We start from the raw sequence: 19,283 nt of genomic DNA on the forward strand, positions 1-19,283 counted from the left end.
CCCCCATCTCCTACCTACTAACCTCATCCCACCCCCTCGACCTGTCCGTCCTCCCTGGATTGACCTATCTCCTCCCTAACTCCCCACCTACACTCACGTTTACTGGCTCCATCCCCGCCTCTTTGTCAAGTCTGTCTCCTCTCCACCTATCTTCTCCTCTATCCATCTTCTATCCACCTCCCCCTCTCTCCCTATTTATTTCAGAACCCCCTTCCCCTCCCCCAATTCTGAAGAAGGGTCTAGGCCCGAAACGTCAGCCTTCCTGCTCCTCTGATGCTGCTTGGCCTGCTGTGTTCATCCAGCTCTACACCTTGTTATCTCAGATTCTCCAACATCTGCAGTTCCTACTATTTCTGAAATGATATTTTAAAACACGTTTTTACACAAGTGCTATAAATTACATTTGAACCAGTGCCACTTAAATTTGTCTCAGTCAGGAGCTACAAGAAAACTCTATGTTGGTGAGGTAGCATTAAGGCCACATCTTCTAATTGAGTAATTGTAACCAATAGACTTTATCACTAGAGCTACAGTTCTGCCACTATGTTAAGAGTGAATGTTTGAGCTCTTATGTTGTATTAGCAGAACATTCAACATAGAACCTAGAACTGTTCAGCACAGTAACGTGCCCTTTGGCCCACAATGTTGTGCCAAACGTGACACTAAATTAAACTAATCCCTTCTGCCTGCCCTTGGCCCACATACCTCATTCCTTGCATATTCATGTGCTTATCTAAAAGTTCCTTAAATACACCTATTGTATCTGCTTCCATCACCACCCCTGGCAGCATGTTCCAGACTCCTACCATTCTCTGTGTAAAAAACTTGCCCCTCGCTTCTCCTTTGAACTTTCCCCCTCTCACCTTAAATGCATGACCCGTAGTATTAGACATTTCAACTCTGGGGAAAAGATTCTGATCGTCAACCCTATCTATGCATCTCATAATTTTATAGACTTCTATCAAGTCTCCCTTCAGCCTCCGCCCCTCCAGAGAAAGCAACCTGAGTTTTTCTAGCCTCTCCTTATAGCTCATACCCTCTAATCCAGGCAGCTTCCTGGTAAACGTCTTTTGCACCCTCTCCAAAGCCTCCACATCCTTCCTGTAATGTGGCGACCAGAATTGAACACTCTAAGTGTGGCTTAACCAAAGTCTAATAGAACTGCAACATGACATCCTGACTCTTGTACTCAATTCCCCAACCAATAAAGGCAAGTACACCATACACCTTCTTTCCCGCCCCATCTACTTGTGTGACCACTTTCAGGGAGTTATGGACTGGAACCCCAAGATCCTTCAGTACATCAGTGCTGTTCAGAGTCCTGTATTCTTGTGAATTCCATCTGACCCTGGATTGAGCACTGACCCAGGATATTGTCTAGGTCCAGGCTGTGTTTGATGCCTAGGCCTCCAGTGGTCATATAAGGTACAGGATGGCCTCCTTTCAGTCACTGAATCCACCTGGTGGTCTTTATCTGGAAATCAGGGAGCCACCTTCCCTTTCTGGGACATTTCTGTTTCCTAAGAGGATGGTGAGTGAGGTAGTTCCTGACTTGCAGAATCTGAGTGGTATGCATCTGGGCTTTAAACTTGGTACTAGCAGCAGCCAGAATTTTGCCTCTCCTGATGCATTCTCAAATGAGATGAATGCCAAACAGATTGGTTGCATAATTAATGTAGTGAGGAATGGGAGGTAGTGTGAGAAATGTTGCTGTGAGCCATCACGGGATACCTGTCATGGAACTCCCCTAAAATAGCACAGCCAAAAAAAGGGAAAATTTTGCCTAGTCCTCCTCTATTTTTTGAACAAAGACTGATTCTGAATTGTATTCTGGTGGAATCCTGTCAAATTTTACAAAGCATGTGAGTTTACTCGAGAAAGGCCAGCCTCTGACGCTGCCCACTTTGAAATATTTTGGTGGACCTCCAGTGGGGTTGATGTCTCTGCAATGGACCTTCACTTTGGCAGTATGGGGAACTCAGTGACAGGTCTCTGGCATTTCTGTATACCCACATACAAGACGAGGCTGCCTGTGGGGAAAGCTGACCAAATACTAAAAAGAAATACATTTCCAGAATGATCAATCCAATTTTCTGTAAAGCCTTCAAGTTTTACAGTTCCCTCCTCCACATGTCACAGAAATGGACATACATTCCCAGTTATCAGCACTGGCACAGCACAGATCTTAGGAAGTATGTCATAGAGCATCTACCAATCCATTGGCTGCACTTCAAAGATTTACACAAATATTCAGACAACAATTTCTCCGTCTCCTATCAGTTCAGGAAGCAATTCCAGGAGATCTCACTGAATTTTCACTCGACAAATATTGGATAGATTTTTGATAGAGAAGGGAGAGCTATTGCTGAGATAGACAGGAAAGTGGGCTTGAGACCACAACCAGATCAGCATGATTGCATTGAATGGTGGAACAGACTCAAAGGGTCAGATAGCCTACTCCTGTATATGCTCTTGCTATTCTTTGGGGGATGCAATGGCCTAGTGGTATTATTGCTAGTGGTATTATTGCTAGTGGTATTATTGCTAGTGGTATTATTGCTAGACTATTAATCCAGAAACTCACTTAATGATCTGAGGACCAAGGTTTTAATCCAGCCACGGCAGATGGCGAAATTTGAATTCAACTTTAAAAACTCTGGAATTAAGAATCTACTGATGACAGTGAAACCACTGTTGATCGTTGGAAAAATCCATCTCATTCATTAATGTCCCTTAGGGAAGGAAACTGTCATCCTTACCTGGTCTGGCCGATGTGTGACTACAGAACAGTCATGTGGTTGACTCTCAACTGCCCTCTGAAATGGTCTAGTAAGCCATGCAGTTCAAGGGCAGCTAGGGACAGGCAATAAATGCTGGTCAGCCAGTAACACCCCAATCTCATGAATGAGTTTAAAAAAAAATGTCCTATGGTTGTGAGGAGCAAGCAGAGTAGCTTCTGAGAAAATTCTTTCTGTGGTCCATTGAAATTATCCCAAAAATGGAAATCCTGGTCATTGAATGTGAGAGAATCCCACTGCGTAATCTGATTCTGATAGTCCAGCATTGCCTTTATATCTTTTGGCAGCCAGGTGAAGAAGATAATCATTTCTGTGTCAAAGGAGAACGTGGCTATCCAGGTGCTACAGGACCCAAAGGACAACCAGGATTACCAGGTTATGATAAATTTCCTCTATATCAAGAACTCATAGTTCTGGTTTATCAACTGCACACAATATAGAGGTCAATCAGTCCTTTAGTCTAAGGAAAGATACACTGGCATACAGGAATTGGCAGCAATCCAGAGAAGGTTCATTATGCTAATACCAGATATGGAGGGGCTGGCTTAATAGAACAGGTTGAGTATATTGTGCCTGTACTCCATGGAATTTAGAAGAATGATCAGTGACCTTATTGAAACATACAAGATTTTTATAGATCTTGACAGGGTACATGCAGAAAGATGTTTCTTCTTGTGTGAGTCTTGGACATAATCTCAGAATAAGGGTCAATACAGTGTGGATCTGGAGGAACACAGCTGGTCAGGCAGCATCAGAGGAACCGGAAAGTTGACGTTTCGGGTTTACACCCTTCATCACCCTCAATTCCACTTTCCTGCCCGCTCTCCATGATCCTTCAACCCATTGCTCATTAAAAATCTGTCTCTGTCCTCCTTAAATTTACTCAATGTCCCAGCATCCACCGTACTTTGAGATAGTGACTCCCACAGATTCATGGCTCTTTGAGAGAAGTAATTTCTCCTTATCTCTGTTTTAAATCGGCTATCCTTATCCTAAAGCCATGACTCTCGCTTTGCTTACAATGGTCTATACACGACTGGTCATCCTGTCTGATCACTGTTTTCCAGGGCCTATGTCTAGCCATTTCATTTTCCTGCTTTATATATCTGACCAGACTAACACTTCTGACCCCTGCTATTCTTTATTGAGTTTCCCTGATTAAGTATCACCAAATTAAGTCTTTGTGTTCCTAACAGTTCTCTTCATCTCCCTACATTCTGGATTGGACATCCAGGCTACTTGCTCCAAAGACAGCAAACACTTTATATTCCAACCAGTCTCTAGGAATGGAAGTTTCTGCTCCCTGATGTGGTGAGGGCACCACTGAGAAAAGTGCAAAAATTCAGAGAGAATTAAAAATCAGAATCTCGACATCAAAAAATGTTTGTGATTTTTTCGACAAGCCTTAAATGGCACTTCAGAATCTTGCAATTGACCAGTGACTACCTTATTTCCATGCATTTGCATTCCAAGAAAGCCTGACTTGCCTTATTTATCTGCCACTTCTCGAAGAAACTAGACAATGTGAAGTCCCGACCTGCAAGTCAGAGAGGGTGCTGACTGCAGCTTGCTGAATTCTTGTCCAATCCACCATTCTACTGCTTTTTCATAACAACGACCTAGTCTGCTTCGTAGCCACCATACTCCTTGACTCTTTGTCCATGTCTGTCATCAGCCACACCACATCATCCTATCTGCTCTCAGACTAGCTCACACAACACCTCAATATTTTATTTGAGAGTTCAGAGACATCTATGACTTGCATTGTTACTGGCAAATTGCTTTGTATGCATGGGCACATGCGCATCTCATGAATCTGTACAGGATGCATTTTAATTTGCTTTGTTAGCATTCACTCACTTTGCACTTACTTGGCGACTTTCAGTCTGTTTACTTCACATTGCGTGTCAGCAGTTTTTGCGGCAAAGACACTGCACATGCTTCAAGCAAAAGGCCATGTGCGAAAGTCAAAGCAAAGCAGTCCATAGTAAGGTGATGGTGGTACTGACATAGTCAGTCACAACACATGTCTTATTCCTGTGCTATTCCAGTCCACAGGGTTGACCATGGTCAATCGGACCCTTGGTCCTACCAGAGTCTGACATCCATGTCCTTGCAGTCTGGGAACTGGATCACAGTCATTTCACAGGTCATTGCAATCAGTCCAGGAATTATATGTAGGTCAGTCAGGTTGCTGTGGCAACATCAGTCTGGAAGATGAGCCAACTCTACCTGCAATGTTACAAAGGGAGGGATCAGAAGTAAAGTGCTGTGAATGCTGGAAATCAGTAAACAAAATCCAGCAGAACTTGAAACATTAACTCCATTTCTCTCTCCATGAATGCTGCCAGACCTGCTGAGTTTCTCCAGCAATTTCTGTTTTTATTAAAGGGATGAATCAAGCAGATGAAAGTAGACAGTGGTGATACAGGAACTGGAGAATTGGCAGGAAGTACCTAGTGAGTGAGTAAAAAGTGCAGAGGATAGGAAGCATTAGTAGCTTGGGATGATGACGTGGAACAATGGTCGCACTTACCTCTTTGGAATGCAGAAAATTATTGAACTTCTTCATGCACTACTGGATGTCCCACATCATTGAGGACACAGCACCAACCTGGGCTGCAGTTTGGGTCCAGGCAGGTTTGGTTTGGTGGCCTGGCACCTTGTGGTGGTCTGCAGGAAATAGGACTGCTGTAAACTCTGCTACCTAGTCCACAAAAACTCCAGGTCCTTGTCTGTGAATCAGGGAGTGAGCTTTCCTTTCCTCTGAACAATGTCCTCAATGATAAAGGTCAAGTGTCCCACAAGTGTGAGGGCTACTTCCTGGCTTGCAGGTGTGGAGTGGTATGCAACTGGGCTTTAAAATGATGCCAGCGGTATGAACATCAGAGGGTCTTGGCAGAAGTGAGCTGACATGGTCAATAAAATATTTTCTGATTCAAATACATTGCCAATTGTCTTATATTCATGAAACAAAAACCATGTTATATTTTAGCAATTCAAGGCTGTCTTCATGTTTTATGATTTGTTTGTTATAAATTGAAACGATTAATTTATTTCTAACTTTACAGGTGCTGACGGCCAGCCAGGTTTACCAGGAGAACCAGGTAAGACCCTGTGTTCATTCCATTGATGAATACTCATTCTCAGAGATGCAAAACCAATCTCTTAAATTTTTGTTAGCAATGATTACAATGGATCTGAACCATAATACCCTGTCAGGGAAGAAATACAAATGAAAAAAGACATACCATTTCCTTAACATAGCATCTTCAGCTACTAAGATGCTTTACTTATCATTTTTCTTGAATGAATAATATATACATTGTTTGCAGCCTTTGCTTTTTTTGGCATAATTGCATCCCATGCTTTCAAAAGATGATGATTTTAGCAAACAACACTATGCCAGGTTAATTAGATCAAAAATATATTACTGATGCAGATTCCTGAGGATGACATTAGTTCCCAAATCTTTCACTACTTTCATCAGGAATTTCCAGTCGTGGGCCCAAAGGCCAATCCGGATATCCTGGACAAAGAGGTCCTAAAGGAGATAAAGGTGATCCTGGACAGATTTTCGAAGGTCCTCCTGGTCCTCCTGGATTTCCAGGCCCTCCAGGCTCACCAGGTCCGGTGGGACTACAAGGTACAATATTCATCTCCAGTTTTATTTTATATTGCACAAGTTGATCGTTGTATTTAATAGTGTATTGTTTACTGCAATAATTTTTCATTATGAAGGCAAAAATGTATTTCTGCACTGGAAGGCTGTTTTCATGTGATGAACGTCTGCAATGTGTTGCACCTTGAATTGATCATGCTTCAAGTTGCTCCATTTTAGAGCTCAGTGCAGTAAACGTGAGAAATGTTGGTATCAGTCAGCCTTCCTCAATGGGAATGTGTTTTCATATTTTCACATTCATGTGCCTTACTTGGTATTTTGCTCATCATAGAATCATATAGTGTAGAAGAGGCCCTTCGGCCCATCAAGTCTGCCCTGCCAAAAAATAAACCACAACCTCTACTAGTCCCACTTTTCCACACTAGGCCTTGAATGGTAGACATGGGGGAAGGGTGGTTGCAAATGTGGGAGATAGTGTGGGTGATGGTTATTTCAGTTGGCTTGATGCCTGGCATCTGGTTCAGAAGTACACCAACAGCATGGGTTCAATTCCTTTTCCAGCTAAGTCAGACTTGCATTTTTGCCCATGCTTGATGTGGAGTAGTGCTCCTCAATTGTCTATCTTTAATAGAAATGCTTCCAGCCCCCTATGGACTGTGGTTAGTTATCTGTCTACTAGACATGGGGTACAACCCTACAATCCTCCCGGTATACTCCCACTGTAACTCTGGCAACAGCATAGTACAAAGGTCACAATTAGGCTGAGGTATGAGGAGGTCAGCCATGATACTATTAAAGGTGAACAGGCTCAAAGAGCTAATGGCCTACTTCTGAAGAACAGGAGAGAAGAATAAATATGAAATTATCTGAAACAAAACTCCTGTTGATGCAAGTAAACATTCTGAATGAAATTTTTCAGGTGAGACTATCAGTATAAATGGCCAACCAGGACCTAGAGGGCCACCTGGACAAAGGGGTTTTGTTGGTTTTCGTGGTCCAACTGGATACAAAGGTAAGCAAGTAATACTTGCTAAATTGATTTAGAGTTAATGTTGTACATGGAAAAGAAAACCATGGAGAAAAACTGAGCATACTAGGCACAGGAGCTACAAATGCCAAAATCTTTGACTGAAACAAAGTCAATTATAATGAACAGCTTTGTTGTATCTCTGTGTACACCTCTCCTTTGCCCACTTTTAGCCCACATTCTAGAAGCAGTCAATAGCTTTCTCTAGTTAATTCAGCATCAGAATCAATTGATTCCAGCAGCTAGGTTCCAAAATCCTGCATGTGGTGCTGCATCTTTTGCAGTGATTTACACCAAAATGAACGCTTATGATAACTTAACCACACAGGATTTCCATATTCCCTGTTCCACACCATCCTACAAAGCTTGTTTTAGATGTTGAATGTGTGTGGAACCTAAACATCAGCTTAGACCAATTGGGCAAATTAGCCTGTTTCTGTATTGCTGATATAATGTAACTGTTTCCTTGATGTCTCATGTCCTTTCTTATTATTCACGTACAACATGTGGGCTTCACAGGCAAAAATTAGCATTTACAAGGGGAGATGTCAAAAGAGTTATCACACTGTCAATGCATTTAAATATCCTGATCCTTAAATGTTCGAGAAAAAAACTGCAGTGGGGGAAATATAGTGCTTGTGATTTCACTGTCTATTAACATAAACCTAAGGGCTAACATTAAAGTATTTTGAACAAAAACAAAAATTACTGGAAAAGCTCAGCAGGTCTGGCAGCACCTGTGGAGAGAGATCAGAATTAATATTTCGGGTGAAATGATCCTTCCTCAGAACCGTATTTTGGTTTTTATAGTATTTTGAGCTGCACACTGGTTTCACAATTAATCATTATCACAGTGGCATGTCTGTCAGTTCTCAGTTGATAGTTCCAATTGCTTATAAACTCTTTAGTTTTTTTTTATAGGAATTAAGTAGTTAGAGGAACATAATGGTAGTGAATGGGCTTTTATCAATGAAGTTGTTCTTGTAACATAGTGGATTTAACAACAGGAACTTGGAACTTTATCTTATTTCGTCTCAGAATGGGTTCTGAGGTCTGCCATTGTAGATGCTGGGTGAGTTCGCATGGAGGGTAATGGCTTGAGTTGGCATGAATTGTCACTAAGTTGACATGGTGACTGTAAAGGGTTGTGGGGGTAGGTACAGGGACGTAGGTTGCATGGAGTGTATGAGGAACCATGGAGGCAGCTGAGAATATTCAAAGATGGGGTATGGGGAGTGAGGAGATAGGCCAGGGAGAATGGCGGGGGGGAGAGCTGCTTTTTATTTTATTGATTTTTTTGCAGCCAGGACATAGAGCCAGCAAGTCTTTCAAAAAGCGCATCTCAAAACCAGCAATCTCTGACCTCTTTCTCCCCACACTTCTCCCTGGTCAGATGAAAATCAAACATCCTGGGCATTTTCCTGTATCGGGTTCACAGAGCCAGGAAAATTCAGGCCCGTGCTTTCTCTTCGTTCAATTTTGTGTATTTATTCATTGGGATGGAGGGGCGGGTATTATTAATTAGTTCATTCTTAGCTTTTTCTTAAGAAAAAAACAGTTTATGTTTCTTTTGAACTTTAAGTATTTCCCACTGCTGTTCAGAATCTGCATCAAAAAACTGACAGAGAAAGGGTGTGAGTTTTGCGGATTCTCTGAAGCTACACACCTCCTCCAGCTCTTTGAAAGTCTGAAACTCTAAAGCAAGTAGAATTGCCCAGGGCATCCAGCATCAAAGCATCTGTAAGTGACGGAAAGTTTGGCCCAAAATGTTCACTGTTATACCTGATTTTCTGATATTGTCACTAGTGCTGGCACAGTGGGGAAGGAGTTTAATCCTGCACCAGCGCTGACCTAGAAATGTTTTGTGCAGAGTTCCTTAACTGAAATCATTCATTCTCATTGATATGAAAATGTACTGAAATTTGCAAAATTTAAAGCACTTGAAAATTTAAATTTAAACTTGCCTTAAGAAATTGGAGCATGTGATTAACAAAATGTATATCAGAATCTTGTTGGATACAATACTTATCCAGAAGATCCATGTCCTGATCCTTTCATGGGATGAGAGTGTCACTGGCTTGGCCAGCATTTATTACCCATCCCTAATTGCCCAGAGGGCAACTGAGAGTCAACCACATTGCTGTGGGTCTGGAGTCACATATAGGCCAGACCAGGTAAAGGTGGCAGTTTCCTTCCCTAAAGGAAGTGAACCAGGTGGGTTTTTCCAAGAATTAACAATGGATTCATGGTCATCATTAGATTCTTAATTCCAAATATTTATTGAATTCACATTCCACCATCTGCTGTGGCAGGATTTGAACCCAGGTCCTCAGAACATTACCTGGGTCTCTGGATTAACAGTCCAGCAATAATACCACCATGACATCACCTCCCCATAGTGAAAGCAGCGACTGTTTATCAATCCTCTGTGATGAAGGGTTCTATTTTTGGCCTAAATATTGGTCTAGTTTCAACTGTAAGTAAGTGAGTGGGACTTTTAGTATGTTAAAATCAAGCCATTTCTGTTGTTACAGGTGATAGAGGTGACCTGTGTGTAACATGCCGTGGAACTTCACAACCTGGTCCTCCTGGTCCACCCGGCCTTCCTGGGATACCCGGTAAATTACTGTTGATAAGGCTATGATACCTAGGGCCAGTGTAGTGTTTAATATATACATCATACCTATACCTACATAAGAGATTATTTTGTATATTGTGTAACACAACATATTGCGCAATAAAAATTGAGGCTGTGAACTACATTTCTTATTTCTTTCTGATCCCTCCTATCAGCTGATTCCATTATATTCTTAATATCATAGTGAACAAACATGATATTTTTATATACATTGTACAGAGCAGCACAGAAACGTATTTTAGCTGGTAGTTAAAACAGGGAGTCCAAAATTAACTCATGCTCATCTCCAAATAGCCACTGAAATATTTCCATATTTCACAATTCCCTGATTAAATTTGTTGGTGAATTATTTTGAATCCTTTCCTGAAGGTTATTGTGTGAAGCCCTAACCATCTCGAAAAGACCGTAAGACCACAAGAAATAGGAAGAGGAGTAGGCCATTTGGCCCCTTGAGCCTGGTCTACCATTCAATAGGATCATGGCTGATCCAGCATTCCTTAAGTCCACCTTCCTGCCTTTTCCCCATAACCCTTGATTCCACAACTCATCAAAAATCTACCTCAGCTTTAAATATACATAAGGAATCTGACAGCCATCGATGGTAAGGTGTTCCAAAGATTCAGAAGCTTTGATATTTTGCCAGAGTTGTGACTCAGTTAACTGAATACATCATGGGGACTGATGGTGGTAGAATGGTAATCTATAGGTTAGCAGCTCACACCTTGTATACTGTCGGGTTTTCTGTTTGCTTCCCAGCATCAGGAATCCACCCAGCATCCCTCATTGGGTAGCAAGGTCATGCCCTGGATTGAATTGCCTGAAGATTTGAAATCTTCCATGTTTAAAGCACACCCTGAGAGTTCAGGACCCAGACTTAGCCCCCTTTCATGATTGTCAATCCAGCCCCTCATGTAGCTTCTGAATTCTACAATTTCACATTTCACTAGGTCTCTGCCCCTCTTGCCATAGGTTTCAGGGGCAGCTGCCCCACACTTTGGTGTGTTGCCTTGCAGCCGTTTAATGTGCGACTGGGTGTTAATTGTCTCAGGGTGAGATCATCAGCTCAGTCTAGGAAGAAGTTCTGCCTCCAAGACCTGCCAGCCCATCAAATAGCTGGCAGCTATCTGATGTCAGCACTGCCAGTGGGAGTTAACAGCAACTATCGGGAATGTACCCAGTCCCCTGCAGTGATCAGTTCTGAAGCTGAATAAGAAGGCAAGTATGGGCCTTTCGGTGTGACACACTAGCAAGCCCTAGTTGGCGTCTGCGGTGAACAGAGTGGTGGAAATTGGGAAAACCTGGGGATCAGAGTTCCATGGATGGGGAGTTTCTATTGACACTCCAGGCCTGTAAAGATTGCACCGTCCCCTCAGTAGCTGTTGTTGGCCCTCCATTTTAGTGTTGGCCTCCATCTGATGTAGAACAAAAATGGCAGTGGAGTTGAAAAGAGGTCTATGATGTTAGTTACAGAGAGTAAAGCTGCCCACGTGCATGGCCATCTAACACACTCCCCTGGGGGCTTAACATTCCAGAAATTCCACTAAATCTCAAAAAGTGTGGCAGATAGGTTAGCAAGGTTAGATAACATGGGATCTAGGGAGAGCTAGCCAATTGGATACAAAACTGGCTTAATGGTGGGAGTCAGAGCGGGGTGGCAGATGGTTGTTGTTCAGACCGGAGGCCTGTGACCAGTAGTGTGCTGCAAGAAACAATGCTCGGTCCACTGTTGATTGTCATTTGTACAAACGATTTGGAAGAGAATGTAGAAGACATGGTTAGTAGGTTTGCAGATGACACCAAAATGGGTAGTACAGTGAACAGTGATGAAGGCTATGTAAGAGTACAACAGGTTCTTGACCAACTGGGCCAGTGGGCTTAGGAATGGCAAGTGGAGTTTAATTCAGACAAATGTGAGGTGTTACATTTTGGTAAGACAAACCAGGGCAGGACTTACACAGTTAATGATAGGGTCCTGGGGAGTATTGTCAAACAGAGAGACCTAGAGATGCAAGTGCATAGTTCCTTGAAAGTGGCATCACAAATAGACAGGATAATGATGAAGGCATTTGGCATGCTTGCCTTCATCAGTCAGAGAATTGAGTACAGGAGTTGGGATGTCATGTTGTGGTTGTACAAGGCATTGGTAAGGCCACAGTTGGAGTACTGCATACGATTCTGGTCATCCTGTTACAGGAAGGATGTTATAGAACATAGAACAGTACAGCACAGTACAGGCTCTTTGGCCCACGATGTTGTGTCGACCTATTATTCTACTAAGATCAAACTACCCTGCATATCCTACATTATACTACCATCCATATGCCTTTCCAAGAGTCAAGTAAAAGTCTCTGAAGTATGCCGGCAGCGCATTCCACATGCTCACCGCTCTCTGTGTAAAGAACCTACCTCTGACATCTCCCCTATACTTTCCTCCAATCACCTTAAAATTATGCCTCTTCGTAAGTCATTTCCGCCCTGGGAAAAAGTCTCTGACTCTCCATTCTATCTATGCCTCTTATCATCTTGTAAACCTCTATCAAGACACCTCTCATCCTTCTTCGCTCCAATGAAAAAAGTCCTAGCTCCCTCAACCTTTCCTGATAAGACCTGCCCTCCAGTCCAGGCAGCATCCTGGTAAATCTCCTCTGCACCCTCTCTAAAGCTTCCACATCTTTCCTATAATGAGGTGACCAGAACTGAACACAATATTCCAAGTGTGGTCTAACCAGAGTTTTACAGAGCTGCAGCATAACCTCACAGCTCTTAAAGTCAATCCCCCTCAATCCAATGGACCTATGGACGTGGACGCCAAGATCCCTCTGTTCCTCCACACTGCCGAGAATCCTGCCATTAACCCCGCATTCAAATTTGACCGTCCAAAATGAATCACTTCACACTTTTCTGGTTGCCCAGCTCTGTATCCTGTCAATGTCCTGCTGCAACCTACAACAGCCCTCCATGTGTCCACAACTCCACCAACCTTCATGTCATCAGCAAACTTACTAAACCACCCTTCCACTTCCTCATCCAAGTCATTTATAAAGATCACAAAGAGCAGAGGTCCCAGAACAGATCCCTGCGGAACACCACTGGTCACCGAGCTCCAGGCTGAATACTTTCCGTCTACTACCACCCTCTGTCTTTAATTGGACAGCCAGTTTTATATTCAGACAACCAAATTTCCCTGAATCCCATGCCTCCTAACTTTCTGAATGAGCCTACCATGGGGAACGTTATCAAATGCCTTGCTAAAATCCTTATACACCACATCCACTGCTCTACCTTCATCAATGTGTTTTGGCACATCCTCAAAGAATTCAATAAGGCTTATGAGGCATGACCTGCCGGTCACAAAGCCATGCTGACTATTTCTAATCAAGCTGTGCTTTTCCAAATAATCATAAATACTATCTCTCAGAATCCTCTCCAATAATTTGCCCACCACAGAAGTAAGACTGACCAGTCTGTAATTCCCAGGATTATGCCTATTCCCTTTCTTGAACAAGGGAATGACATTTGCCACCCTCCAGTCATCTGGTACTACTCCAGTGGACAGTGAAGACACAAAGATCATTGCCAAAGGCACAGCAATCTCTTCCCTCGCTTCCCGTAGCAACCTTGGGTATATCCCGTCTGGCCCAGGGGACTTATCTATCTTCATGTTTTTCACTGGAAACAGGAAAGGACAGAAAAAAGATTGACAAGGATGTTACCGAGACTGGAGGGCTTGAGTTATAAGGAGAGACTGGATGGGCTGGGACTTTTTTCCCTGGAACATAGGAGGCTGAGGAATGACCTTATGGAGGTTTATAAAATCATGAGGGACAAAAAGCCAACGTCTTTTCCCCAGGATAGGGATGTCCAAAACTAGAGGGCATAGATTTAAGGTGAGAGGGGACACGTTTAAAGGGGACCTGCGGTGGCAATGTTTTCACATAGAGGGTGGTGCATATATGGAATGCGCTGCCAGAGGAAGAGGTAGAAGTGAGTACGATTACAACATACAAGACATTTGAATAGGTACATGAATAGGAAAGATTTAGAGGGATATGGGCCAAATGCAGACAATTGGGACTAGCTCAGTTTAGGAAACCTGGTTGGCATGGATGAGTTAGGCTGAATGGTCTGTTTCCATGAAATATGACTCTGTAACCCCAGAATACAAAAGGGAAAGAAACTATCTCCTTTCTAATTGTAATTTGGAAAGTTTTGAGGAAAACATTATGCTTATAGTCAATTGTTCTCTTGACAATTAGAAATATTAAATATTCTAATTATTGAAATTTATAATTGTGACAATAAGGATAGAGCAGAAAGCAAGACAAAGGCAGAGTGATGGTGTCTCTTTCCGAATTATAATGTGAATTCCTTTGAAAAAAATATAGTAATAATCTTTGAAAGCTGCAAGGTGGATCTGAGGCAAACACAATGAAGACACCAGTATGTGGTAAGCAGACTGAGCTTGAGGAAACGAGACAACAAGGTGCAGGGCTGGATGAACACAGCAGGCCAAGCAGCATCATAGGAGCAGAGAGGCTCAAAAGTTTCAAAATCTCCCCTCCCCCCACCGCATCCCAAAATCAGCCCAGCTCGTCCCTGCCTCCCTAACCTGTTCTTCCTCCCACCTATCCCCTCCTCCCACCTCAAGCCGCACCTCCATCTCCTACCGACCAACCTCATCCCGCCCCCTTGACCTGTCCGTCCTCCCTGGACTGACCTATCCCCTTCCTAACTCCCTACCTACACTCACCTTTACTGGCTCCATCCCCGCCTCTTCGACCTGTTTGTTTCCTCTCCACCTATCCTCTCCTCTATCCCTCTTCTATCCGCCTCCCACTCTCTCCCTATTTATTTCAAAACCCCCTTCCCCTCCCCCTTTTCTGATGAAGGGTCTAGGCCCGAAACGTCAGCCTCTCTGCTCCTATGATGCTGCTTGGCCTGCTGTGTTCATCCAGCCCTGCACCTTGTTGTCTCGGATTCTCCAGCATCTGCAGTTCCTACTACCTCTGAGCTTGAGGAAACCTTTGGTTTGTCTCTTTCTGCCCTTGGGGCAAGAAGGAGCGAGAGAATGTAATTGATTGGAACAGAGCAAGGGGAATGGGAGAATTCAGAGGTACAGAGTAAAAAACAAAGCGAAAGAAATAGCAATGAGAGTAAGGAAGGGGGAAGAAGAGAATGAGTTGTAGTGACATAATTGGTGCAAAAGCGATGGGGAAAGCAATAATTGATAAGATGTAGTCAATGAAAGGTGTAAGCTACATTTTCCAAGTGAATCCCACAGAAAAATATAGTCTGAACCATTCATCAACTCCTTTTCCCATCATTTGCTACATAAAATAAAAAATGGAGAAAAATATCTATTACTTCTTTTACACATATGTAAATCTTATCAATGCCAAGATAGATCAATATTTAATCAGTAAGGGAATCCAGTGTTACGAAGAAAAGGCAGGAAAGTGGAGTTGAGGATTATCAGACCAACTATGATTTTATTGAATGGCAGAGCATTCGTGATGGCTTAATGGCCTACTTCTGCTCCTACATCCTCTGGTCTTACTAACATTAAGCTACAGATCAAAAATGTTCCAGATTAACCCTTCTTTATATTATGATCCCAGTTGAAAGTAATATTGGACAAGTCTTGATCCAGAACAAAACCTGGTTTGATAGTTCAGAAGTTTTATTTTTGCAATTCGGTTACTGTGTGATCAGTCACCGCCATATTCATATGAGGCTGTCAATGCATTTACAGAATCATAGTCATAGAGTCATACAGCACGGAAACAGACCCTTCAGTCTCACCAGTCCTTGCTGAACATAATCCCAAACTAAACTAGTCCCACCTGCCTGCTCCTGGCCCATATCCCTCCAAACCTTTCCCATTCATGTACTTATCAAAGTGTCTTTTAAATGTTGTAATTAGGGTCATAGAGGTTTACAGCATGGAAACAGGCCTTTCAGCCCAACTGGCCATGCCACCCAATATGAAATCAATGCAATTTCCACCATTTGACATGGTGGTATTGGAACTCTCATCCACCAACTCATTAGCCTGGATCACCAGATTACTGGTTGAGTAATATTGCCACTGCACCACCAACACCCAGTCCTCAGCTGAGCTCCCAGGAGCAAAGCTCATCTGTGACCTCGCCATCACTGGAACGCAAACTACCCTCCCCACCCCCAATGGTCCTATCCCAGATGCAGCCCATTCATACCTGTGCTGACTTGGCTCGTGTACCATTTATCCCGAATATATAGTTGTACCCACATCCACCACCTCCTCAGGAAGTTCATTCCAAACGCAAACTACCCTCTGTGTAAAAAAAATTGCCCGTCAATCTCTCTCCTCTCACTTTAAAAATGGCCCCATCCTTGTGAAAAGACAACTACCATTAACTCTATAAACTTCTATCAGGTTGCCTCTCAACCTCCTGCGCTCAAGTGAAAAAACTCTCAGTCTATGCAGCCTTTCTTCATAACTCAAACCTTCCATACTTGGCAACATCCAAAAGCTGAACCCTTTCCAGCTTAATAATATCCTTCCATAACTGGGCAACCAGAACTGGACACAGAATTCCAGAAAAGGCCTCAACAACATCCTGTACAACCTCAATATAATGTCCCAACTCCTATACCCCCACACACTTGGAACAAAAGAACATAGGTTATCACACAAATAAGTTGTTATATATGACTATGCTGAAGGATCTTATCATAAACAGGCAAAAGGAAGATTCGACACTTTTTCTCAGCAATATCTTTTACAAGTATCAGTCCAATCTTCACTTAGAAGAATCTTACTCAACTAACAAGGTCACAAGTGTTTCCTTCTAGCAATTTACTGCATGTTTATGAGATGTGATTCTCCCCATCTCTCCTAGAGATGCAAAGATGGTCTTAACTCACTGATTTTTCATCATTGAACTGCAAGAAAAGCTCATTGTTTTTTTCTAGCCCCATTGACTTACACTGCTGAAACAGCTTAAGACTTCTTTCCAACTCTGATAGCCTGGAGACTAACTAAACTAAACTGCCCTTCTACTGGTGCTTGCGGCTGCAGGCCTCTCTTTCTGTAGGTTGTTAAAAACTCAACTTAGTAAACACTTCAGCGATTATCACACCAAGTAGCCTAGCGAGTCATTTAGCTTAAGCTGTCTCAGAAATGTGCTTTGAACTCTTAAGAATAACTTATTGACCTTTTCTTTGAAAAGTCACCTACACAGAACTAAAATCAAACACCTATTTACCTCTACTTTAGATTCGAAGTTTCCAAATAATAATAAAATATTACAAAGCTGTGCTTTGTTTCCATTATAGGTACATCAGCATTACCAGGCACAAAAGGAATTCCTGGTCCCTCAGGTCAATGCGGAGAAACAGGTTCCCTGGTAAGGCGGTTTTTCATTTATCCTATACCATCATCCTCCCCTTCCCGCACCAATGGCTGTCCTTGTTCAATACCCGCAAATGATTGTAAGGGTGACTGCTTAAGAGAGACTGCAGGGTGATGAGTTTCTCTCAGCTTTCTTATACTGTTCTTTAGTCTGCTATGGTTTCTTTTTACATAGGTGTTACCAACTCCTTACTTTGTTATCAAATCCTTTGTCGAACCAACCTCTCTTCTCTCTCTTTTCAGGCTTTATCCTATCAGTTACTCCCTACCCGATCCCTCTCCCTATTTTCTGCATATAAGCCAATGTTTTCCCAGCTACCATCAGTTCTGAGGAAGGGTCACTTGAACCAAAATGTTAACTGATTATTTTTTTCACAGATGCTGACAGACCTACTGAGCTTTTCCAGCAACTTCTGTTTTTGTTCCTGATTTACAGCATCAGCAGTTCTTTAAGTCTTTATATACCACAGAAAGTAAGCTGTACAAAATGATCAGAGGTATAGGTAGAGTGGACAGCCAGAGACTTCTTCCTAGGGTGGAGGTAGCTATTACGAGGGGGCACAGTTTGAAAGTGAATGGAGGTAGATATAGGGGAGATGTCAGAGGTAGGTTCTTTACTCAGAGAGTGGTAGGGGCATGGAATGCATTGCTGGAGAGGGTAGTGGAGTCGGCCTCATTAGGGGCATTTAAGCAGCTATTAGATAGGCATATGGATGATAGTATAAGGTAGGGGTGGAGGTTAGATAGACCTTAGGTTTAGGGTAAAAGTTCGGCACAACATCATAGGCCGAAGGGCTTGTACTGTGCTGTACTGTTCTATGTTCTATGTTTATTGGGACAAATACCTAGGAGTTTATTAACAATTGATTATTTACAATTTTCTGACATCTCAGACATAAATCGGCAGTCTGGGTTATCTGCTTACCTGGATTACTATTATATTATGTACATAGTTGATTGGCTGACCAGCAGACTAATTACCAGACTGATATAAAAGAAAAGTACTGTGGATAGTGGAAATCTGAAACAAACAGAGAGGATGCTGGAGAAACTCTGGCAGCATCTGTGGAGAGAAAACCAGAGTTTTGGAGTCAAGCATAACTCTTCATCAGAGTTGATTATCTCTCTAACTGACACTCTGCTTGCTCATTGATAACTAACTGCACAGAGAGTAAGATGGAGATCTCCTATACCAAAATGTCACACAAGGTGATGTCATCTCACTGCATTTCACGGTTGTTCATTTGCTTTCTTAGTGCTCATTTGCTAAGCACCTACCTGCCTTGCTTTGCCGTGCCATACCAATTACAAAACCAACTGCTGCTAGACAGTGAAAACTGAAAGAACTGCAGATGCTGTAAATCAGGAACAAAAACAGAAGTTGCTGGAAAAGCTCAGCAGGTCTGTCAGCATCTGTGAAGAAAAGTCAGAGTTAATGTTTTGGGTCCAGTGACCTTTCCTCAGAACTAAATTTCCACAATAGGTACGCTCGGGTGACTGTCTGCATGGAGTTTGCACATTCTCCCTGTGTCTGCGTGGGTTTCCTCCGGTGCTCCGCTTTTGTCCCACAGTCCAAAGATGTGCAGGCGAGATGGATTGGCCATGCTAAATTGCTCATAGTGTCCAGGGATGAGCAGGTTGGTTGGATTTAGCGATGGAAAGGGATAGGTATATACCGCAGGGCAAGAGTTATAGCTGGGGGAAAGGCAATTATGAGGCGATTAGGCAAGATTTAGGATGTATAGGATGGAGAATGAAACTGCAGGGGCTGGGCACAATTGAAATGTGGAGCTTGTTCAAGG

At 42.7% G+C, this 19,283-nt stretch overlaps 1 protein-coding gene and 1 long non-coding RNA gene across 2 annotated transcripts in view; both read left to right on the forward strand.

The window, feature by feature from the left end:
- The window catches only part of mrpl44 (mitochondrial ribosomal protein L44), a 153,642-nt gene that overhangs the window by 111,282 nt on the left and 23,077 nt on the right, over window positions 1–19,283 (forward strand). The window lies entirely within an intron of this gene.
- Window positions 3,086–17,477, forward strand: LOC109918190. Its single transcript, XR_007263583.1, has 6 exons — window positions 3,086–3,173; window positions 5,870–5,905; window positions 6,289–6,444; window positions 7,340–7,432; window positions 9,982–10,065; window positions 17,406–17,477. It is a non-coding gene; the product is annotated as an uncharacterized LOC109918190 (long non-coding RNA).

This window comes from Rhincodon typus, chromosome 13 (assembly GCF_021869965.1).
Source record: "Rhincodon typus isolate 14 chromosome 13, sRhiTyp1.1, whole genome shotgun sequence".
Lineage (NCBI taxonomy): Eukaryota > Metazoa > Chordata > Chondrichthyes > Orectolobiformes > Rhincodontidae > Rhincodon > Rhincodon typus.